Source organism: Dermochelys coriacea, chromosome 1 (genome assembly GCF_009764565.3).
Source record: "Dermochelys coriacea isolate rDerCor1 chromosome 1, rDerCor1.pri.v4, whole genome shotgun sequence".
Classification (NCBI taxonomy): Eukaryota; Metazoa; Chordata; order Testudines; family Dermochelyidae; genus Dermochelys; species Dermochelys coriacea.
Window position 1 is genome coordinate 89,847,239 of NC_050068.2, and position 26,070 is coordinate 89,873,308.

At 42.5% G+C, this 26,070-nt stretch overlaps 1 long non-coding RNA gene across 1 annotated transcript; it reads right to left on the bottom strand.

Moving 5' to 3' along the window:
• Nucleotides 1-1,473: 1,473 nt before the first annotated feature.
• On the bottom strand, nt 1,474-25,795 carry LOC122457651. Its single transcript, XR_006277302.1, has 3 exons — nt 25,784-25,795; nt 22,025-22,027; nt 1,474-1,586 (listed from the first exon to the last, which is right to left on the bottom strand). It is a non-coding gene; the product is annotated as an uncharacterized LOC122457651 (long non-coding RNA).
• Nucleotides 25,796-26,070: the final 275 nt, after the last annotated feature.

A 26,070-nucleotide genomic window follows, 5' to 3' on the forward strand; every position in this document is an offset into this window, starting at 1 on the left:
AATAAAAAGGATTCTTCCCAAAATAGTTTCTAGTGCTCACAAGTAAGCTAGGCACTTTACAGGAAACAGTGAAGCATGCAGAAGATGGGCTTGACATATTACCAGATAAATTCTCCGATCTCCTTTTTTGCTTTCCTAAATCTTTATTCTGAATAAGCAAAAGTCTCTCAACCCTAAGTTGAATGCTGCAGATCCTGAGCATGCACAGTAAGAATTAGGAATTCCAAAATTGTTCCCTGGCAAACAGCCAAGTGGGTGTGGGTGTGGTTGTGGATCAGCAGAATCACAGATCCGAGGTTAATGATAACAGTGAGCATGTGCAGTAAGGGGTGACAGAGAGGTCAGTTACCTGTTAGCGAATCAGAGCCACCTCATACCAGTCACAGCTTGTTTTTTAGGTCAGAACTGTCAATGAGAATTCTGAAGTAATGGTTAAGACTTAGCATGTGCGAGTGAGGTACCTGCTTCTAAAAAGAGAAAGGTATATTAAGAGAGAGCTACAATCATAGAATCATAGAATATCTGGGTTGGAAGGGACCTCAGGAGGTCATCTAGTCCCACCCCATGGTCAGTGTATCATGAAAAGGCCAGCTGCCTTTCAGTTTCAGAGTCCAGAGTCTGAGTTGGAATAAAAGAGAGATTTTGGGAAGAGCCAAGAAACCAGCAATAGAAGACAAAGAAAAACTGCTGTGGAGAGAGAAAAGACAGCTGGATAGGAATAGTATGTGTGTGTGCGTGCATTCATAAGAATGCATAAAATTCTGTTATTAATTGCAATATAACTATGTAAATTTTAAAGCAATTTAAGGGCTACTGTCAGCAATTTGTTGCAAACTGGCCACTTGCAACAAATTGCTTTCCTTAGAATCATTTAAACTATATGCTATTGTAGTTTAAATGCTCTTTAACTTACAATAAGAAATTGTATTTCAGGGATTGTGTGCCTTGTTTAGGATGTTTAGATTATATTGTACTAGGGATTATTAGTTAAATCAATAAAAAGATATTTTGTTTTGGAAAGAGTATTGCCTGTGTCACTTTTTCGGAAGGTTATATCTGTGTCCTTTAGTGTTTCCTTGACACTTTTACCTCTGGAAGAACAGAATAAGGGAGCAATAGTCAGGTTATTGAAGTAACATCCCCAAATCCGTTGTTTGGGGTAACAGACAGGCAACAAGGTATAAGACGGGGAAGTGAGAGGAAGAATATGGATTGTATAAATAAGTTTATGCAGTTGTTGAGAGTGGGTATAATTCACCTCAGTGCAGAGGCCAGCACAAGGACTGTGTAAAATTTAAGTCCCACTTAAACCCTAGTTTGAAGATTTAAGTGAGACTTCAACAATGTGTGGGTCTTGTTCTGACCTTCTGAACTGTGGTGAACTTCATACATACATTTAGGTGGTAAAAGCTTAAGCTTTTTAAGGTGGTTAAAGTCTAAATACTAATTTTTTTGTAGGTGATGATCCAGAATTGGGAACTGCGAGCATCCGTACCTGCAGATGCTCAAGTAAACAAAGTGATTCGCGGCCTGCCAGGGGCTTCCCCTGAAGAAGCCATGAACCAAGTTTGGGAACCCCTGCAGTACTCCAAACCTGGGCTGACTAGAGACCAAAGTATCCCCTCTGTAATACAGAAAAGTCTCAGGATTATTCTAAATTCTGCTGGGTGCAGCCAGATGCTGTGCCAGCCAAAGATCTGGTGGGGAACTGTGCATCCCTCACAGTCCTCAGTACTCCCATTTCTTTCCTTCATAGCCTCCAGCCTCTATCTGGACTCAGGGGACAGGTGACATAGAACCTGCTATTCTGTCATTTTACCTCCCAAAGATTTGAGTGTCAGTAATAGTTAATGCTAGCATCGTTTTGAAAGGGATATAAAAAGGGATATGTGCTTCGAAATATAACCCAGTTTCTAACTCTTTGGGATCAGGACAAATTATCCCACATCTGCCCATTTTATTTATGATTTCTTGCACCTTCTTCTGGAACATCTAGATTGACCACTGTCAGAGAAAAGAGGCTGGACTAGACAGATAAATAGACTTATCCAGTATTGCACTACCTCTGTTAATATTAAATTATTGTTTACCCATTTAAAGCAGTTTTTTCAGTGCTTTGCAGCTCTACAGAACTGCAAATCAAGCAGCCAAAACATGGCCTGAGGATTTACTTACTCTGTGTCCTCCACACTGGTGTAGATGAGAACAGAATTTGGCTTATTACTAAGACATTTTATTTATTGAAAATATTTTAAATTTTTTTCTTGTAAAAATGCAATATTAAGCATGGAAGACACTAACTCAGCTGTAGTCATTCACTTTAATAATACCATTGCAAAAGCATTGAAGCCTAAATGAGTTGCCAAGGATGGTACACAGAGCTGTATATGAACTGGAGAAACTCAAAAGCTACAACATACTGGAAAGAACAGGGAAGCACTTGGAGGGAGTGTGGAGTGGGGGGGCAAGAGGAGCATCTCTTCATTATTGTAAATGCCTAAGATGGCCAGACAGTCCCTGAAATGGGCTTGGTGAAGGCTGGCATTATGCCTTAGAGGGGTGGGGGTCCAAAACCATTTATGAGAGTTGGGCTAACAAGGAGGGACAAATAGAGAAGCCTCTAGGAGAAATAGGGGTAAAGCTGAGGCAGGGTCAAAGTAGGACACAGAACCATCTTGAAAGAATGGAGAAACATTCAAGAGAATTCTAAGCTCAGAGCCAAAGCAGAAAATATTTTGTCAAGAGCTAAATTTGAAGTTAAGGACGTGTGTTAACCTACAATAAATTATTTTACTTGCTAATATTAACAACCAACTGGTGCAGAATTTCCAAGTAATACAGACAAATTGAATCCCATGTGGAAGTGACTCTGGCCTTTATCAGTAATTATGTATTTGCAAGTTTTTATCATAATTTTTAGCAGATTATGCCAACCTTACTCATATTGGGTAATACTTTACACACTTTAGTCTTAACTGACTTCTGTGGGCCTCCTGTCACAGAAAGCTAATAGCCAATCTGGGTAAGGATGTCAGAATTTGACCTTTATTATTTTGATCAATAATAATAAAATATATTTGTACTGTATTCACTGTTTGAGGATTAAGACATTTAAGTACTTGGCAGAATGTACTCCATCAGTGACAACACAACAATATGTTCTGCACTGCAGATCTTTTAAAAATGAAAAGAGCATAAGTTTTATACATCAATTTAATGTCACTTTGAAATGTACATTCGTGCTCATTTTACCTCTATCATCACTTCACACAAAAAAGTACATTGCCAGTAAGACATATGGTGTGATCTACATTTACACTATCTAGGATAAAAATTACAAGAGCTTTGAATTCTCATGCTTCAGGGCATAATTAGGATGAAGAGCACATTTCTCCCATTGCACAGTACTTCACAACTGACCAGGTTCACTATGAGGGTTATTTGCCATCAGCTATAAGATACAGCTAAAGGCAGGACTTGACACAAAATGGTCTCTGATTGTAGTTCAGCAAGTGAATAGTCCTGTTGACTTCAGTGGGAGTTCAACACATGTTTAAGTACTTTGCTGAACTGAGGTATAATACTGACACTCCTGGGTGGGTCATCATCACATGCAATGCTGTCCCTCTGAGTGGGTCATCAGCAGACAGAATTGAACCTGGGACCTCTGGATCTTAATGCATGAGTGTCAAAATGCAATGCCTGAGCTAAAAAGAGCCAGCTCTCTTAGCCAAGGATGTACCATTAGACAGGGAAGAGCAACACACTGAAGAGGCATAGCTTACAGAAGTTGTAGATAAGTATGGGATTCTTGGGCAGAAAGAGTTAAATACAACTCTTAATTAAAAAAAAATCTAAGGGAACATGCTGTTTGAAAATTAAAAGATTTCTTATAAAAATGTAATAGTTTGCAAAACTCAAATACAAATGGATATTCTGACGTCTCCACCCATATTTAGAGTTTACTCCTTTCAGAAACTTGACATTAACTCACCCTCCTCCCCACATCCTGCTGAGTATGTGTAAGGAAATTATCTATCTATCTATCTATCTATCTATCTAGCATACAAAAGATATAATTAGAAAAATGTTAAGAATACAGTCAATCCCCTCCAAATCCTTTCTTCTGGCTCCTAGTTCAGCCTCTCATCAACTCCCCTCCCCAAGCTCCCTGCCTCAAGCTCCTCTTATTCTGCATTCAAGCCAAGCTAATGCCATTAGGTCCATGCTTCCTGGGCATCTGTACTGAGGGTATTGAGAGCACAAGTAAGACAGTCTCCCTTTTCTCATTTTCTGTACTTGTCCCTATTGAAGCCCCTGGTAGCCTGAAGGAGCAGTTTAGGGAACATTTTAGGGATAATGCATGATCAATTCCTCTGTGGGGATGGTGCACTCACAGTCAGGTGGTATGTGGGAGCTGTGTGGCGATAGAACATGATAATTTCCAATTTCTAAGTCTCTAATGAGCATATGTGAACTTCAGTTTGCAGAGGTTAATAGTTTGGCTAAATTTGTGCAGAATTTAACATGGACAACACATGCCTGAGACCAGGGCACCCTCTCCCCACCAATCAAATGTTAAATCCCCATTCCAAAGTAGGGAAGCAATAGAGCTTCTCAGTGAAACGGTTGTATGGATTTTTTACATGGTGAAAGCAACATGTTTTTTTCTCCACTTTTGTCCTTGGAAATGTCTGAACCATTTTTGCTGATACTTTCCAAAAAAGCTTCATTCAGAGGCAGATACCAGGCATGAAAACTTCAGCCCAAACTGTTACAATTTGGTAAAGATATAAGCAACAGAAAACAGCAGCTGATAATGGAATGTCCTGGGCAACCCTATCTATAGGTGACTCTGCCAGGTGTCTTTGATGTTCATGAAGGCCCAGTCTAGCTCCCATTGACATTGACAGGGTCCCCTACTGGTTTCAAAAGGCATTGGAACAGTCCCTGAGTTTTTAAATCTTTCCTCACAAGGCAATTCTTCCACCCTGCTAATCAGTTTTGATAATCATCTCTGAACTCCCACCACTCTGCCATTATCTTTCTAGACAGAATTAGTTAAAATACAATTCAGTATTCTGAGTGCAGTCTCACCAGTGCTATATTAAAAAAACATTTTAATGTCCCTAAGCCATGATTGGTACCTCTCCATATGCAATGCAAAATCTCATTAGCAACTGTTGTTGTTGTTTTTTTCATTCCATATCTGTTTTGGTATTCTCTTGAATGCTAGTATTTCATCTGATCCATTAGCCTGCCATTAGCAAGCTCTTATACTATAAGATCCATTAGCCTGCCATTAGCAAGCTCTTATACTATAAGATCTTCAGAGCAGGGGACTGTGTTTCTGCATGTGTTGGTATGTCCAGCATATGAGGCCCCTGATTCTGAATGGGGACTTTAGGCACTACTGCTGTATAAGTTATAGCACTTTTCAGCTGCCCTTATCTTTTCTTGGCAAGCTTTAACTGATTACGCTAACTCTTTTCTATTTCCAGAAGAGTTTTCTTTTTGATTTTTTTCTAACCTAAAATATTTGAGCACTTGTTTTTGTTTTCATAGAATCATAGAATATCAGGGTTAGAAGGGACCTCAGGAGATCATCTAGTCCAACCTCCTGCTCAAAGCAGGACCAATCCCCAACTAAATCATCCCAGCTAGGGCTTTACTAAGCCTGACCTTAAAAACCTCAAAGGAAAGAGATAGGTAACGCATTCTAGTGTTTCACCACCCTCCTAGTGAAAAAGCTTTTCCTAATATCCAACCTATACCTCCCCCATTGCAACATGAGGCCATTACTCCTTGTTCTGTCATCTGCAACCACTGAGAATAGTCTAGATCCATTCTCTTTGGAACCACCTCTCAGGTAGTTGAAAGCAGCTCTCAAATCCCCCCCCCACTCTTCTCTTCTGCAAACTAAACAATACCAGTTCCCTCAGCCTCTCCTCATAAGTCATGTGTTCCAGTCCCCTAATCATTTTTGTTGCCCTCCTGCCCATTTTGTTGCTGGACGCTTTCCATGTTTTCCACATCCTTCTTGTAGTGTGGGGCCCCAAAATGGACACAGTACTCCAGATGAGGCCTCACCAATGTCAAATAGAGGGGAACGATCACATCCCTTGATCAGCTGGCCATGCCCCTACTTATACAGCCCAAAATGCCGTCATGCTGTTTACTCATATCCAGATTCTCATCCACTGTAACCCCTAGGTCCTTTTCTGCAGAACTGCTGCCGAACCATTCAGTCCATAGTCTGTAGCAATGCATGGGATTCTTCCATCCTAAGTGCAGGACTCTGCACTTGTCTTTGTTGAACCTCATCAGATTTCTTTTGGCCCAATCCTCTAATTTGTCTAGGTCCCTCTGTATCCTATCTCTACCCTCCAGCATATCTACCACTCCTCCCAGTTGAGTGTCATCTGCAAACTTGCTGAGGGTGCAATCTATCCCATCCTCTAAGTCATTTATAAAGATGTTGAACAAAACCAGTCCCAGTACTGACTCTTCGGGCACTCCGCTTGATACCGGCTGCCAACTAGAAATGGAGCCATTGATCACTAACCATTAAGTCCGACGATGTAGCACGCTTTCCATCCACCTTATAGTCCATTCATCCATCCCATACTTCTTTAACTTGCTGGCAAGAATACTGTGGGAGATGGTATCTAAAGCTTTGCTAAAGGCAAGGAATAACATGTCCACTACTTTCCCCTCATCCACAGAGCCAGTTATCTCGTCATAGAAGGCAATTAGATTAGTCAGGCATGAGTTGCCCTTGGTGAATCCATGCTGACTGTTCCTGATCACTTTCCTCTCCTCTAAGTGCTCCAGAATTGATTCCTTGAGGACCTCCTCCATGATTTTTCCAGGGACTGAGATGAGGCTGACTGACCTGTAGTTCCCCGGATTATCCTTCTTCCCTTTTTTAAAGATGGGCACTACATTAGCCTTTTTCCAGTCATCTGGGACCTCCCACGATCATCATGAGTTTTCAAAGATAATGGCTAATGGCTCTGCAATCACATCCTCCAACTCCTGTAGCACCCTCGGATGCAGCACATCTGGCCTCATGGACTTGTGCTTGTCCAGCTTTTATAAATAGTCCTGAACCACTTCTTTCTCCACAGAGGGCTGGTCACCTCTGCTCCATGCTGTGCTGCCCAGTGCAGTAGTCTGGGAGCTGACCTTGTTCGTGAAGACACAGGCAAAAAAAGCATTGAGAACATTAGCTTTTTCCACATCCTCTGTCACTAGGTTGCCTCCCTCATTCACTAAGGGGCCCACATTTTCCTTGACTTTCTTCTTGTTGCTAACATACCTGAATAAACCCTTCTTGTTACTCTTAACATCTCTTGCTAGCTGCAACTCCGAGTGTGATTTGGCCTTCCTGATTTCACTCCTGCATGCCTGAGCAATATTTTTATACTCCTCCCTAGTCATTTGTCCAGTCTTCCACTTCTAGTAAGCTACTTTTTTGTGTTTAAGATCAGCAAGGATTTCACTGTTCAGCCAAGCTGGTCGCCTGCCATATTTAGTATTCTTTCTACACTTCGGGATGGTTTGTTCCTGTAACCTCAATAAGGATTCTTTAAAATACAGCCAACTCTCCTGGACTCCTTTCTCCCAGTTATTCTCCCAGGGGATCCTGCCCATCAATTCACTGAGGGAGTCAAAGTCTGCTTTTCTGAAGTCCAGGGTCCGTATTCTGCTGCTCTCCTTTCTTCCTTATGTCAGGATCCTGAACTCGACCATCCCATGGTCACTGCCTCCCAGGTTCCCATCCACTTTTGCTTCCCCTACTAATTCTTCCCAGTTTGTGAGCAGCAGGTCAAGAAGAACTCTGCCCCTAGTTGGTTCCTCCAGCACTTGCACCAGGAAATTGTCCTCTACACTTCCCAAAAACTTCCTGGATTGTCTGTACAGTGCTGCATTGCTCTCACAGCAGATATCAGGGTGATTGAAGTCTCCCATGAGAACCAGGGCCTGCGACCTAGTAACTTCCATTAGTTGCCAGAAGAAAGCCTCGTCCACCTTCTCCCCCATGTCTGGTGGTCTATAGCAGACTCCCACCATGACATCACCCTTGTTGCTCACACTTCTAAACTTAATCCAGAGACTCTCAGATTTTTCTGCAGGTTCATACCAGAGCTCTGAGCAGTCATACTGCTCCAGTACATACAATGCAACTCCCCCACCTTTTCTGCCCTGCCTGTCCTTCCTGAACAATTTATATCCATCCATGACAGTACTCCAGTCATGTGAGTTATTCCACTAAGTCTCTGTTATTCCAATCACATAATAATTCCTTGACTGTGCCAGGACTTCCAGTTCTCCCAGCTTGTTTCTCAGGCTTCTTGCATTTGTGTATAGGCACTTAAGATAACTCTCTGATCATCCTGCTTTCTCAGTATGAAGCAAGAGCCCTCCCCTCTTGCACTCTCCTGCTTGTGCTTCCTCCTGGTATCCCACTTCCACATTTCCCTCAGGACTTTGGTCTCCTTCCCCTGGTGAATCTAGTTTAAAGCCCTCCTCACTAGGTTAGCCAAAGATTCTCTCTCTCTTCATTAGGTGGAGCCAGTCTTTGCCTAGCACTCCTCCTTATTGGAACACCATCCCATGGTCAAATAATCCAAAGCTTTCTCTCTGACACCACCTGCGTAGCCATTCATTGACTTCCACAATTCAACAGTCTCTACCCTGGCCTTGTCCTTCTACAGGGAGGATGGACGAGAATACCACTTGTGCTTCAAGCTCCTTTATCCTTCTTCCCAGAGCCACGTAGTCTGAAGTGATCTGCTCAAGGTCATTCTTGGCAGTATCATTGGTGCCCACATGGAGAAGTAGGAAGGGGTAGCGATCTGAGAGCTTGATGAGTCTCGACAGTCTCTCCATCACATTATGAAAATTAGCTCCTGGTAAGCAGCAGACTTCTCGGTTTTCCTGATCGGGGCAGCAGATAGATGACTCAGTCCCCCTGAGGAGGGAGTCCCCAGCCACCACCACCCACCTCCTTTTCTTGGGAGCGGTGGTCGTAGAACTCCCTTCCTTAAGACAGTGCATCTCATGTCTTCCAATCAGCTGAGTCTCCTTCTGCTCCCTTCCCTCAGATGTATCACCTAGTCCACTCTCCACATTAGTACCTGTTGAGAGAACATGAAAATGGTTGCTTACCTGTATCTGCACTGCTGGTACATGGACATTCCCCTTTTTTCTTCCGGAGGTCATATGCTGCCAAATTTCTCCACCGTCCTTCTGTCCCTGCTGCGCAGCCTGCTCTAAATCTTCAGAGTGTTGTGCCCATAGAAGCATATCCTGACATCTGTCCAGGAAATCTTCAGTTTCTCTTATGCAATGCAGGGTCGATACTTGTTTTTAATAATTACTTTCATTATAACTAAAGGCTTGATCCAAAATCCAGTGAAGCTCATGGGAAATTATCTACTATTGTGGAATTTACTCATCTTCATTTACTCACAAAAATTTTGAATTCTGCAGAAAGCGCTTTCTGGAAATCAAATACCATTGTCCTACCACATTCTGATTCCCTTTATTTAGATCAATGTGCAAATAGTTTTCATATTTATAATATATTTATTCATTCAACATTCTTTATGAACAATGATAAATTACCTAGATAGTATTAAGAAAACCACTATAACAAATACATAAATATATTATTAAAAAGCAATGTTATGCTTTTTCTTTAGAGATCTGTCATACTAACATTCCCCTCACATAGATTTTCTAACTGTCAGTAATATATGCCAAGTGAATAAAAAGGTATATAACTGTATCAAATAGGATATATAATTGCACAGTCATATCTATGGACATACATACTGCTTATTAATAAATATAATAGGAGTTTCAGAGTAGCAGCTGGGTTAGTCTATATTCACAAAAAGAAAAGGAGTACTTGTGGCACCTTAGAGACTTAATAGTAGTGTTACTTAACATAAAGTCTGTAATATAATGTATAACAGTCCTGCTTAGGTTATCAGCGGGGATTGAAACTGGCACTTCCTACACTACAGCTCTGATCCAAAGCCATTAAAATTCATTATGGATTTCAGTAGGCTTTGGATCAGGCCCAATAAACAGATGGTATTACTACTACTACTACAACTACTTGTGTGGTAGACACCGCTTTTTCATTTGTACCAGCCTCAAGAGGGAATTGGAGACCCATATTTGGAGTTTGGAGATCTGTAGGAGACAGAAACTTGGACCTTCTAGGAGAGCTGCTAATCCATGCTGCCCTGTGGTCTCTCCTCCCTAAGGAATTGTGCTGCCATTTACAACTTCCCTTCTAGACCCTACCCCTCTCAGGGTAGACACAACACAGAAGGAGGTAATGCTACTCCCTGTTTTTTGCCATTAATATTTTTAGCCAATTTGGAGGAAGCATGCCACATAGAGTGGCAGTTCCCAAGCTTCACACTGTTATGTTCTCCTCCCAAGCCTGAAGTCATGGAGCAATGACTACTCAATGATCTGACAGAAATGTTTTCACAAGGTCAAAGGGAGGAGAAATCACAACATGAAGATGTAGTGCTGTTATTCCCCTTCTGGGTCTCCAAACTGATCTCAACTGCCTGAAGCTAATTCTCTCTGCTAGCATGGGTGAATGGTACCATCCACTCTGTAGTGCTCACAGGTAGGTAATTTTGTGGTCTCAGATTTACACCATTTTCTAATAGTTGTTGTTCTTAAATTCTCTAACCTAGGCACTGGTAAATGTTGGTAAAATGTTTTGAATCTTAAAGGCACTTTGAAAATAGAAAATGAAAAACTCTAAATATTTTTTTTGTTTTTAACTGAATGTTATGTGAATGACTACAATGCCAGTTAAAATCATCCCTCTGGTGAACACTTTTGGGCACTTGGGGATACTCACAGTGTCTCTGGAGTCAGGGGCTTATCTCCAGTCAAGTGGATGACGTCTTTGAAATTGTCCATGAAGAGGCTGCCATCAAGGAACAAACCTCCCATTACCACCCTTTAGAGCAAACCTATCAGATAGTTAATGCCACCTTTGGAGTAATAACAGATATTGGGCCAGAACCTCAGATGGTATAAGTCAGCATAGCTCCATTGTTTTATGCTTCATTAGTTGACTTACATATTGACCTTTGGTCTCTCACTGAACACACTATTTATATTTCTTGTGTGTTGACCTGAAATACTGTTCTTGCAGTTACAATAAAAGGATGGGCTGATGTTACAATAAAGTGGAGTAAGACTACCAACTCCTTTCACCTAAGGCAAATATCAGTTTGCAATGAATTTCCATTGATACAGCCCTTACCCAACTAGTATTCTAAAGGTTAAAGACTTTGGGCTAATGTTGACATTAGGTGAAGCTCAGTGCAAAGAGCAATGCACCAACACGGTAAGCATTATGACTTAGACACACCTATGAGTCACAATTCCTCCCCTGCTTCCTCCTTGCTCTCATAAAGAGAATAACAATATACTACTGTAATATACAGTAATAGTAATATACTACTACTGTCCTATACAAGAGTTAAAAAATGACCTATCCCTATGTATGCTCACCTCTGATGGCATCATGACTCCACCCATCCCATTCTTCCCTGCTCTCTCCCACTAGCTCCAGAGAAGGAGTAGTCAGGTGAGTAGCCTCACTTACTACTGTGTTCCCAATCAAGGATTTACAGCCTATCCTGAAAGATGACCCATCACTCTCACAGATCTTGGGAGACAGGCCAGTCCTTGCTTACAGACAGCCCCCCAACCTGAAGCAAATACTCACCAGCAACCACACACCACACAACAGAACCACTCACCCAGGAGCCTATCCTTGTAACAAAGCCCAACTGTGTCCACATATCTATTCAGGGGACACCATAATAAGGCCTAATCACATCTGCCACACTATCAGAGGCTCGTTCACCTGCACATCTACCAATGTGATATATACCATCATGTGCCAGCAATATCCCTCTGCCATGTACATTGGTCAAACTGGACAGTCTCTATGTAAAAGAATAAATGGACACAAATCAGACATCAAGAATTATAACATTCAAAAACCAGTCGGAGAATGCTTCAATCTCTTTGGTCACTCGATTACAGACCCTAATTGTGGCAATTCTTCAACAAAAAAATTTCAAAACCAGACTCCAATGAGAGACTGCTGAATTGGAATTAGTTTTACTTTGTGTAATTACCTATCCACTGCCAGTCTTTATTCAGGCCTAATTTAATGGTGTCCAGTTTGCAAATTAATTCCCCATGTTTATTCCCCCCCCTACACCCTCCAGTGTTCCTCAGACGTTCTTGTCAACTGCTGGAAATGGACCACTTTGATTATCACTACAAAAGATTTTTTCCCCTCCGCTCTCCTGCTGGTAATAGCTCACCTTACCTGATCACTCTTGTTACAGTGTGTATGGTAACACCTATTGTTTCATGTTCTCTATATATATATAAATCTCTCCACTGTATTTTCCACTGAATGCATCCAATGAAGTGAGCTGTAGCTCACGAAAGCTTATGCTCAAACAAATTTGTTAGTCTCTAAGATGCCACAAGTACTCCTTTTCTTTTGGCGTATACAGACTGCTGCTACTCTGAAACCATAGTATAAGGAGGTTTCTTATTCCCTTATGGATGCATGTAAAGTCCAACTCATAGTCATTTAATCCCGCACATTAATATAATACTCTGGGTATGATGTTTAACTAAGTTATCTAAAAAATATAGACATCCTTGCCTCAAAATGTATTAAAATGAACCAAGATCAATGTAAGCTGCTGCTGGGATGTAGGTTGATCAATGCAAGTCCACTCTGCCTTCTGTCAGTAAATATTCTATTTCCAGAGCAGCTCATGTTTTTATCAGTATTGAACATTTATACCCTTTTGTTCTTTTTCAATCAATAATATCATTCTCAGTCTCTTACAAATATTGGGAAGACAATGTGTATATTGGTTTCGCTACTTGAATAAATACTTTACTTGCCTTCTCGGCCTATTAGGCTTGATTAATCCTGAATGGTGCCTATGGAGGTCAATTTCTCAATTTTTTCCCTATCTTTATTAATGATGGATGGATAATCAACTAACGAGAAGGCAATCTTTCTGCAAGGAAGTAGTTATATATAGATTATATAATATATACAGATTATATAATAGCATATTAGTTATTTTTCTACAAACTGAAAAGTATGTCTGTCATGTATCATATCATGGGATATTACCAAGGACATGTCACACTGCATTAGCAGACTGCACACTTAGACAGAATAAGTCATAGGACAGTACTGGGGTACCACCTTTGAAAGAGGAAGTGGCTGCACCAAGAGTGAAGGCTGATATCTGATGATGTGGGAAAGAGGGCCCAGAGCACAGATGGGGTCATGCTGAAAGCGGTGATCTCTTTGTCCCCTCTCCCCTTTCTTTTGTAGTTGGGGGAAGCCAATGAGTTCCCAAAGAATGAAATGCTATCCCCCTGACAGACTAAACTTCTACTATTAAGACTGTGACCATGTCCCAAACAGAGGTTCTCCAGCTCAGTAGGAGGCGACCCAGGGAAGAGTATGAGTTGGAGTGGGTTGATGAATGGTCTGGACACTGAAACCCCTTTTTGGGGCCCTAGGTCAGGGCCCAGGGAAGTGGGAGTGCGCAGGTACTCCCCATTGCTACCACAGCAGATTCTTTTGGGGAGAAGAGGGGTCACATGGGATGGAGTTATATATACATGACCAAGGCCCCTCCAGAGCAGAGAGAATGAAAGATGCTGTGATGCCATAACTTGACCATTAGTCCAGCTGGCTTCAGGAATGGCCTGCTACACCATGCCAAATCCATCTGGACATGACAGTATATATAAACTTGAATAAAGCAGCTACAGCAAGGCCAAGATCTGGTACACTTAAGGGTCTGTCTACACTACAAAATTAGGTCGAATTTATAGAAGTCGATTTTTAGAAAGCAATTTTATACAGTCGATTGTGTTCATCCCCACTAAGTGCATTAAGACAGCAGAGTGTGTCCACAGTACTGAGGCTAGCGTCGACTTTTGAAGCATTGCACTGTGGATAGCTATCCCACAGTTCCCGCAGTCTCTGCCGCCAATTGGAATTCTGGGTTAAACTCCCAATGCCTGATAGGGCAAAAACATTGCGTGGGTGGTTTTGGGTACATGTCATCAGTCGCTCCTCCCTCCATGAAAGCAATTGCAGACAATTGTTTTGCACCTCTTTTCCGTGCGGGTGCCGACTTTCAGCAGACTGTGCAGACTGTGCAGTAGGACTGCTAACTGTTGTCATCGAGCCACCACTTCCGCTGCCACTCTGCTCTCCTGCTCTTGTCTCGATAGCGAATTTCTCCATGTTGTCTCTCATGGGCTCCCACTTCCACTGCAACTCTATTCTCCTGCTCTCATGAATCCACCTCGCAGGTCGTCAGCCACCACTTCCGCTGCCATTCTGCTCTCCTGCTCTCCTGGTGCTCTCGCAGAACCGCTTCCACTGCAACTCTGCTTGGCTACTTTTGTGTCGCCATAACACATCCCTCTTGGCTGTATCCTGGCAGCAGATGGTGCAGTAGGTCTGCAAATCATCGTCATTGAACGACCGCTTCCGCTGCCACTCTGCTCTCCTGCTCTCCTGCAGATGCCATACAGGCAGGAGAGCAAGCATGGATCCCACTCAGATCACCGTGGCAGTTATGAGCATTGTAAACACCTCGTGCATTATCATGCAGTATATGCAGAACCAGAACCTCCAAAAGCAGGCGAGGAGGCGATGGCAGCGTGGTGACGAGAGTGATGAGGACATGGACACAGACTTCTCTCAAAGCACGGGCCCCAGTAATTTGGCCATCCTGGTGACAATGGGGCAGGCTCATGCCATGGAATGCCGATTCTGGGCCTGTGAAACAAGCACAGACTGGTGGGACCGCATAGTGTTGCAGATCTGGGATGATTCCCAGTGGCTGCGAAACTTTCACACGTTTAAGGGCACTGTCATGGAATTTTGTGACTTGCTTTCCCCTGCAAGCAAGAATACCAAGATGAGAGCAGCCCTCAGAGTTCACAAGTGAGTGGCAATAGCCTTCTGGAAGCTTGCAACACCAGACAGCTACTGGTCAGTCGGGAATCAATTTGGAGTGGGCAAATCTACTGTGGGGGTTGCTGTGATCCAAGTAACCAATGCAATCACTAAGCTGCTGCTATCAAGGGTAGTAACTCTGGGAAATGTGCAGGACATAGTGGATGGCTTTGCTGCAATGGGATTCCCTAACTGTGGTGGGGCCATAGACGGAACCCATATCCCTATCTTGGCACTGGAGCACCAAGCTGGTAAGTACATAAACCAAAAGGGGTACTTTTCAATGGTGCTGCAAGCACCGGTGGATCACAAGGGATGTTTCACCAACATCAACGTGGGATGGCTGGGAAAAGGTACATGACGCTCGCATCTTCAGGAACTCTGTTCTGTTTGAACAGCTGCAGGAAGGGATTTAGTTTCCAGACCAGAAAATAACCGTTGGGGATGTTGAAATGCCTATAATAATCCTTGGGGACCCAGCCTACCCATTAATGCCATGGCTCATGAAGCCATACACAGGTACCCTAGACAGTAGTCAGGAGCTTTTCAACTATAGGCTGAGGAAGTGCAGAATGGTGGTAGAATGTGCATTTGGATGTTTAAAAGTGCGCTGGCAGTTTACTGACTCGGTTAAACCTCACCAAAACCATTATTCCCATCGTTATTACTGCTTGCTCTGTGCTCCACAATATCTGTGAGAGTAAGGGGGGGAGACGTTTATGGCAGGGTGGAAAGTTGAGGCAAATCGCCTGGCTGCTGATTATGTGTAGCCAGATACCAGGGCAGTTAGAAGAGCGCAGCAGCGTGCACTGTGCATCAGAGAAGCTTTGAAAACCAGTTTCATGGCTTATCAGGCTACGGTGTGACAATTCTGTTTGTTTCTCCCTGATGAAAATCCATCCCCTTGGTTCACTCTACTTCCCTGTAAGCCAACCATCCTCCCCTCCCCCCTTCGATCACTGCTTGCAGAGGCAATAAAGTCATTGTTGTTTCAAATTCATGCATTCTTTATTAATTCATCACACAAATAGGGGGATAACTGCCAAGGTAGCCCAGGAGGGGAGGGGGAGAAGGGAAGCACCGGGTGGGATGGCAGAGGAGGGGAGGAGGGAAGTACAAGGCCACAGTGCACTCATTCAAAACTTATTGAATGCCAGCATTCTGTTGCTTGGGCAGTTCTCTGAGGTGGAGTGGCTGGATGCCCGGAGGGCCCCTCCCTCCCCCCACATGCTTGGGCATCTTCTTATCTGTGCTAGCCTCTGGGATGGAGATGCTAGTTGCAGCATTGAACATTTGCAGCTATAGGAGGAAAAAAAGGGAGATTAAAACTGAAAAGGACACATTGGCCATTTAAAAGGAGGGGCTGATGTTTTCAGGTTAACGTGCAACACAAACCCAACTAACGCCCTCCCCAATTCTCTGGGATGATCGCTTCATCCCTCCCCCCACCACGTGGCTAACAGCGGGGATGATTTCTTTTCAGCCACAGGCAACAGCTCCACAGAAAAGGCCACCTCTGAATGTCCCCTGCATAAAATTCCCCTATTTCAACCAGGTGACCATGTATGATATCGCTCTCCTGAGGATAACACAGAGAGATAAAGAACGGATGTTGCTTGAATGCCAGCAAACACCGGGACCACATGCTGCCATGCTTTCTTATGCAATGGCTTCGTTGTGTGGACAGGTGCAGGGTTAAATTGATCTAACGCTACTAAATTTGACCTAAACTCGTAGTGTAGACCAAGGCTAAATTTATGAAGTTGGAGGCTGACTGAGGTTTAATCGAGATAGCCTGAAATGATGTTGGTGGGCTGGGGGAAGAAGAATTTGGAAAGGAAATGTTGCCAGCTCCGCTTAACAGTGTGCATCTGCTACTTATTTCTTTTATTCTTTTAGATTTATAACAGAAATACAGTGAAGGCATCTATCATTCTAGGGACCACTGATAGATATTTACAAAAATCATCCCACCAAACTCAGCTGCTAACTGCCAACAAAACTCAACCCTCTGTCAAAAGAACTAGCCCTTGAGAAAACTAAACATCATTCTTTGTCAAAAGCCTGTATACAAATCTCACAACATATCCTGAACATAAAGAAACCTGCGCTTTTGAGACACAAGGGTATTAAGAGGTTCCAAAGTTCAGGGCCCCTCTTGGAGAATGCGCCATCACTGGCCGCTTTCCTTAAACTTAAATTATTCCAGTTTGAGTGCATCAGATAATTGCAGTTGTGGCAGTATGACACGGGGAAAGATGTTGTGAACCAGGTATGCAGTCCTGGAGTTTTAACAGAATCCAGGCTGATTTTAGAAGATCTGCCATTATAGTTTGGTTAAAAGCCTGTGATCTTTTCTTTCTGATGTAGGGACTTACCACAGTCACTGATGTCTTTGACTGAACTGCTGTAATGCACTATACATGCAAATGGACAGTAGTATTAGTCAGAAGCACAGGCCAGTGTAGAATGTGGCAGATTAGAGATGTTTCATGGCGGGATAAGCTAACACCAACATTCCAAGAGCTACACTGGCTTCCAATAAGTTTCTGGGTGAAGTTCATTATGCTGGTCTGAACCTACAAAGCCCTAAAGCATTTGTGACCTGGTCACTCAAGGGGTTCTTTTCCCCCATCCCTTACTGACATTGGCAGAGGTTCTCAAGGTGTGGCTTTTTCAACATAAATGAGTAACTCTGGAGTTCACTTCCCCGTACAGATGCACCAGAACCTTGGATTTGTCCATCTTCTGGATATTCTGCAAAGCCTGTCTTGCAAGATTTTAGCAATGATGTGGATCTACAGGTGGAAGGGCTAAAATGTGAAGGATGCTTCAATCTAATCTATCAAGGTTCTCATATTGTGGTCATTACCATAGCCTCGGAGCCTTCAATAGTGCATTAAGCATCCTGGCTAATCTGTCACAGATGGTTTGTTCCCACATTCTCTCTGCAGGGAAAGATTGTAGGACACAGAGGGGACGAAGGGATTAGAACAGGAATCTGTCATATCTCAGGTCAGTGTCCTAACTGTGGATAATCTGATGTGGCTCAGTAACATAGGGAACTTTTAGTGCAAAAGTGTAGGTGCCAACAATGATAAGGGGCAGATGAGCAGGGGATTTGTAAATCCCACTGGGGTGTGACTCTGTGATTTAGAGCAGAAAATGGTAAGATTGATGATAGCCCTTAGTTCCTGTGATAGTTTATTCCAGAGTCTTTGAAGCTTTTCACTCAGGAACTATTCCGTGTTGCTGTACCGTGAACCCATGAGAAGAACAGACTAGATTAGCAGCCCATCACCTTAACTACTCAGCCACCTCACCTTATGGTTGATTAGACGGTCTTATGGAATGGCTGAATAAATTGTCTTTGCATTTTCTTTTATATAAGAATGAGTAAAGTTGTATTTGTGTAACTGGAAATTTGAATTAAAATGTTGTCCTGCTACATTTTTTGTGATGTGTTTAAATTTTGGGAGAGGCCTAAAGCTATGATTAGGAACTGGACACAGCAGAAAAAGTAAAATTACATTTATATACAAAACCCTCTTTCTCCTCCATGAAGTTGCCCTCCTCCTAATAGCTTTTTCTACAGCTGTGCTACCCTCCACAGTACAGCTGAGAAAAACATAAGTACCCAAGTAGCCTATTGACAATGAGTTCAAGACTGATATATTAATGTCAGTGAATCCTGTCCTTGAAGGAGTTGAATTTTCTGGGTGTGCAGTGGTCTGATTTGAAAACGGATTGAACCATTTTCAAATCAGATTGATAAGCAACTCTGTTTTCAAGAATTTTCAAACCTCTTTGGAAGACCTGGTTTGCCAGTATTTGAATTTGTGGCAAATAGCTTTTTTACAGTTCCAGTGTAAATTGCACAGTTGAGAATTAAAAAGAAGGCAGTGTTATTAAAGGAGAAAATTGAGGCTTTATTTATTTATAAATTATTTTACTAATGGAAAAACTCTTTCAGAAATAATCATCCCCCGTTTCATGGAAGTCCTGTGAGAAATCTGTAAGCAGTGGTAAACAACAAATAAAATTCACCTACCTTTACATAGTTTAAAAGAAAAAGAAATTAAACCACAAACCTAAGAATTTTGCAAGGCACCTTCAAATCATATAACCATATGATGAACACTACATAATGGCACTGGAAATACTTGCATAGTTATGCTAGAAATTTCCTAGCAATTACCATATAATGTTAAGTTTTCACATCTTATTATAATGTTCTAGTTTACATAATAAAAATAATTACACTGTGCCTGGCATTCTGTTCTCTCCTGTATTTGTGTAAAACACATTAATGCTAATGGTGTTTATGCAAGTCTATGGAGGTGCACACAAATCCATAGTTATCTCTCTATTCTGCTAGTATTAGAGGTATTTGTCTTTGTCTTGTTTTCATTAGTAGTAGTATTATTTCATCAAAATGCACATTCAGGGAAAATTGTGTCTAAAAGTTTATCACTTAAAAGTTAGGAAACGCGAAAGCTAAGTTTGCATATGCACTGTATACACACATACAAACAAGGCAGAGTTAAAGTTGTATATGCAACTTGACTTGGGCAACTCCTGTTGTTTGAGTGCTTAAATTACATTCTTAAGATTCTCTTAACATGGCTTTTTCAAAAGAAAATCTTAGAACCAATAAATTGCATAATGTAGATGTATTTGTGAGAGGGTATGAGAATACTGATCCTGAACCCTTTGCTAAGAGAGTAATTGCCTCAGGAAGGTCTGGGTCTTTCCCCACAACCCACGACATGTTAGTGTGTCTCTTTCCTTGTGTGGCTCTTTGGGAATAAGGCCTTGTCTGCACACAGCAATTGTACTAATTTTATTATAGTGCTACAGTTTAATTTGTGCAACGTTGTATATCATGGATGCAATTTTATCAGTATAACGGTGCCTTATATCAGTGTGGCTATACTTGTAGAGAAGGGCAACTAGGTACTATAATATAAGGCACCTGTGATGGGGTCTACAAACCCCACACTGGGCCAGAAAGGGTTAAAGGATTGTACTGGGCTCAGATAGCCTGGCGCCTTCAGCTCTGCAGAGCATCCTGTGACTGGAGACAGACCTAAAAAGCGAACAACCCAGCTTAGAAGGAGGGAAGCTGAGGAGGAAGACACACCTACCCTAAAAGCTCCTGACAAAGGGGTCGGAGAAGCCTCCCTGAGTGAATAGGACTGTATGCTGAGCCATATTGGGACTGATTGTTTGGTTTCTATTCCCTTTCCCTTATTGGGGATTAGAAGCTGAAGAAAGAAAGCCTGGTAGGAAAGTTTCAGAGTGGTATCCGTGTTAGTCTGTATCAGCAAAAAGAAGGAGGAGTACTTGTGGCACCTTAGAAACGAACAAATTTATTTGGGCATAAGCTTTTGTGGGCTAAAACCCACTTCATAAGATGCATGGAGTGGAAAATACAGTAGGAAGATATATATAGAGAGACAAATCAACTAAAGTGGGTGTGACTGTGCACCCCATAAGGCTTTATGGAAATATGCTTATGAATGGATATATGACATAACTGGAATATGTTTTATGCTACATATACCATGTAACGTATCTCTGTAAAGGTTATGATCTACTGAATCTATTCATACTATTTGTATGCATGTATCATTTTTGTATTCGAAGTTATGAATATTGGCTGTGTACTTGCTTGATTTTTAGTAGTCTTAGTAAAGCATTTGGTCAGCTTCTTTTGAAAGAAATTTAGAAATGAATTTGCAAGTTGAGTGCCCAATCAAGAAGCACTTAATGGACAATGGATCTTGGAAGGCTCCAATCCACATAAGAAGTCTACCTGAGGACATTCAAGGTAGCATGTGAACCATGGCTGCTACCTGTAAGTTCTGAGTCATGCATGGACATCTGACTAGCCCATGTGACTCCAAAACTCCATCTTGTAGCTAGAATTCTACACATAGGAAGGAAGGGGTATCCACCAAAAAAGAAAGTCTATTTAAACCCCTGGGAGACCCCTCCATTTTGTCTTCAGCTGGCTCAAGGATAGCCTTTCTACCCCCAAGGATACCTGAAAGAAACTAGAACAAAGGACAAAGAAAAGGAGTATTGTGGCACCTTAGAGACTAACAAATTTATTAGAGCATAAGATACAGCTCACTTCATCGGATGCATTTGGTGGAAAAAACAGAGGAGAGATTTATATACACACACAGAGAACATGAAACAATGGGTTTATCATACACACTGTAAGGAGAGTGATCACTTAAGATAAACCATCACCAGCAGCGGGGGGTGGGGGGGAAAGGAGGAAAACCTTTCATGGTGACAAGCAAGGTAGGCTAATTCCAGCAGTTAACAAGAATATCAGAGGAACAGTGTGGGGTGGGGTGGGGGGGGAGAAATACCATGGGGAAATAGTTTTACTTTGTGTAATGACTCATCCATTCCCAGTCTCTATTCAAGCCTAAGTTAATTGTATCCAGTTTGCAAATTAATTCCAATTCAGCAGTCTCTCGTTGGAGTCTGTTTTTGAAGCTTTTTTGTTGAAGGATAGCCACTCTTAGGTCTGTAATCGAGTGATCAGAGAGATTGAAGTGTTCTCCCACTGGTTTTTGAATGTTATAATTCTTGACGTCTGATTTGTGTCCATTCATTCTTTTACGTAGAATATTGTTAATCTATCCAACTATACTCTTAGCCCAGCAGAAGAATCTGTCCTATCTCGGGGCCTCTCCTTTTGCCCCTCCACCCCCACGAACATGATACAGTACTGTGGTGACCTAGAATCCTATTTTCGACGTCTCAGACTCAAGGAATATTTCCAACACACCTCTGACCAACATATTAACCCACAGAGACCTTCCTGCCAACACTACAAAAAGAAGGATTCTGGGTGGACTCCTCCTGAAGGTCGAAACAGCAGCCTGGATTTCTACATAGACTGCTTCCGCCGACGTGCACGAGCTGAAATTGTGGAAAAGCAGCATCGCTTACCCCATAACCTCAGCCATGCAGAACATAGTGCCATCCACAGCCTCAGAAACAACTCTGACATCATAATCAAAAAGGCTGACAAAGGAGGTGCTGTCGTCATCATGAATAGGTCGGAGTATGAACAAGAGGCTACTAGGCAGCTCTCCAACACCACTTTCTACAAGCCATTACCCTCTGATCCCACTGAGAGTTACCAAAAGAAACTACAGCATTTGCTCAAGAAACTCCCTGAAAAAGCACAAGAACAAATCCACACAGACACACCCCTAGAACCCCGACCTGGGGTATTCTATCTGCTACCCAAGATCCATAAAACTGGAAATCCTGGACGCCCCATCATCTCAGGCATTGGCACCCTGACAGCAGGATTGTCTGTCTATGTAGACTCCCTCCTCAGGCCCTTCGTTACCAGCACTCCCAGCTATCTTCGAGACACCACTGACTTCCTGAGGAAACTACACTCCATTGGTGATCTTCCTAAAAACACCATCCTAGCCACTATGGATGTAGAAGCCCTCTACACCAACATTCCACACAAAGATGGACTACAAGCCGTCAGGAACAGTATCCCCGATACTATCACGGCTAACCTGGTGGCTGAACTTTGTGACTTTGTCCTGACCCATAACTATTTCACATTTGGGGACAATGTATACCTTCAAATCAGCGGCACTGCGATGGGTACCCGCATGGCCCCACAGTATGCCAACATTTTTATGGCTGACTTAGAACAACGCTTCCTCAGCTCTCATCCCCTAATGCCCCTACTCTACTTGCGCTACATTGATGACATCTTCATCATCTGGACCCATGGAAAAGAAGCTCTTGAGGAATTCCACCATGATTTCAACAATTTCCATCCCACCATCAACCTCAGCCTGGACCAGTCCACACAAGAGATCCACTTCCTGGACACTACGGTGCTAATAAGCGATGGTCACATAAACACCACCCTATATCGGAAACCTACTGACCGCTATTCCTACCTACATGCCTCTAGCTTTCATCCAGATCATACCACTCGATCCATTGTCTACAGCCAAGCACTACGATATAACCGCATTTGCTCCAACCCCTCAGACAGAGACAAACACCTACAAGATCTCTATCATGCATTCCTACAACTACAATACCCACCTGCTGAAGTGAAGAAACAGATTGACAGAGCCAGAAGAATACCCAGAAGTCACCTACTACAGGACAGGCCCAACAAAGAAAACAACAGAACGCCACTAGCCATCACCTTCAGCCCCCAACTAAAACCTCTCCAACGCATCATCAAGGATCTACAACCTATCCTGAAGGACGAGCCATCACTCTCACAGATCTTGGGAGACAGACCAGTCCTTGCTTACAGACAGCCCCCCAACCTGAAGCAAATACTCACCAGCAACCACACACCACACAACAGAACCACTAATCCAGGAACCTATCCTTGCAACAAAGCCCGTTGCCAACTCTGTCCACATATCTATTCAGGGGATACCATCATAGGGCCTAATCACATCAGCCACACTATCAGAGGCTCCTTCACCTGCGCATCTACCAATGTGATATATGCCATCATATGCCAGCAATGCCCCTCTGCCATGTACATTGGCCAAACTGGACAGTTTCTACGTGAAAGAATGAATGGACACAAATCAGACGTCAAGAATTATAACATTCAAAAACCAGTTGGAGAACACTTCAATCTCTCTGGTCACTCGATTACAGACCTAAGAGTGGCTATCCTTCAACAAAAAAACTTCAAAAACAGACTCCAACGAGAGACTGCTGAATTGGAATTAAAAAATTTGCAAACTGGATACAATTAACTTAGGCTTGAATAGAGACTGGGAATGGATGAGTCATTACACAAAGTAAAACTATTTCCCCATGTTATTTCTCCCCCCCACCCCACCCCGCACTGTTCCTCTGATATTCTTGTTAACTGCTGGAAATGGCCTACCTTGCTTGTCACCATGAAAGGTTTTCCTCCTTTCCCCCCCCTGCTGCTGGTGATGGCTTATCTTAAGTGATCACTCTCCTTACAGTGTGTATGATAAACCCATTGTTTTATGTTCTCTGTGTGTGTATATAAATCTCTCCTCTGTTTTTTCCACCAAATGCATCCGATGAAGTGAGCTGTAGCTCACGAAAGCTTATGCTCTAATAAATTTGTTAGTATCTAAGGTGCCACAAGTACTCCTTTTCTTTTTTCTTTTTGTGAATACAGACTAACACGGCTGCTACTCTAGAACAAAGGACAGTAACTACAAGGGGTGTTAGTGATTGCTGGACCCAGACTAGAAGGAGACTAGTCTGTAAAAAGAAGTATATCGGAACTCCTCTGAGGATGAGATTTTATCTATATTCAGTTTTCTTACTGTATTAGGCATAGACTTGCGGGTTTTATTTTATTTTACTTAGTAATTCACTTTGTTCTGTCTGTTACTACTTGGAACCACTTAAATCCTACTTTCAGTATTTAATAAAATCACTTTTTACTTATTAATTATCCCAGAGTATGTATTAATACCTGCGGGGGGGGGGGGGGGGACAGTTGTGCATATGTCTCAATCAGTGTTATAGACTCATAGACTTTAAGGTCAGAAGGGACAATTATGATCATCTAGTCTGACCTCCTGCACAACTCAGGCCACAGAATCTCACCCACATGCTCCTGTAACAAAGTCCTGACCTATTTCTGAGTTATTGAAGTCCTCAAATCATGGTTTAAAGACTTCAAGGTGCAGAGAATCCTCCAGCAAGTGACCCTTGCCCCACAGTGTAGAAGAAGGCAAAACCCCCCCAGGACCTCGGCCAATTTGCCCCAGAAGAAAATTCCTTCCCAACCCCAAATATGGTGATTAGATAAACCCTGAGCATGTGGGCAAGACTCACCAGCCAGACACCCAGGAAAGAATTCTCTGTAGTAACTCAGATCCCACCCTATCTAGTGTCCCATCACAGGCCATTGGGCATATTTACCGCTAATAGTCAAAGACCAATTAATTGCCAAAATTAGGCTATCCCATCATACCATCCCCTCCATAAACTTATCAAGCTTAGTCTTGAAGCCAGATATGTATTTTGCCTCCACTGCTTGCCTTGGAAGGTGTAATGATGCTGGTTCTGGTGGGACCCAACTGAGAGTGCCAATTCAGGACAAATTGCTTAAATCAGAGAAGTTACAGCTCAAGGTTGGGGTCTCGATGCACACCAAGGCAATCCAAACGAGCCAGACAGAGAGAACTTTTGTTTTACCCCACCGGCTAACCACAAGTCACACAAGCAATTCCCTTACACACTCCAGTTTCCCAGTATCACCACCAGTGCTACTCGTTATGGGGACAAATGGTTATGAAAACCAATACCTCAGTAAAAGAAAAAGGGTTCTCTCAATCCCAAAGGACCAAGCCCCAGACCCAGGTCAATATACAAATCAGATCTTACTCACAAATCACACTGTTGCCAATCCTTTAGCATCTAAAATCTAAAGGTTTATTCATAAAAGAAAAAAGATATAGATGAGAGCTAGACTTGGTTAAACAGAATCAATTACATACAGGAATGGCAAAGTTCTTGTTCGGGCTTGTAGCAGTGAAGGAATAAACTGCAGGTTCAAATCAAGTCTCTGGAGTACATCCACAACATCCACAACTGGGATGGGTCATCAGTCCTTTGTTCAGAGCTTCCATCTGTAGCAAAGTCCCTCCAGAGGTAAGAAGCAGGATTGAAGACAAGATGGAGGAGCTGCATCAGCTTTTTATATTCTCTTGCCATGTGGTCTTTCTTTCTTTGTTCCAAAGACAAGATGTCCATCACATGGCATGACAAAACCTCAGAGTTCTGTCCATAGGCACGTCCCTGCATACCTTGCTGAGTCAAAAGGCATGTCTGCCTTCTCTCAGTGGATCAATTGTATAGCTGATGGTTCTTAATGAGCCATCAAGCAGGCTAGGCAGTGCTGACACCAACTTGTATGGGGTGTCAACCAGAAGCATAGCATAAGTTTGAAATACAGACAG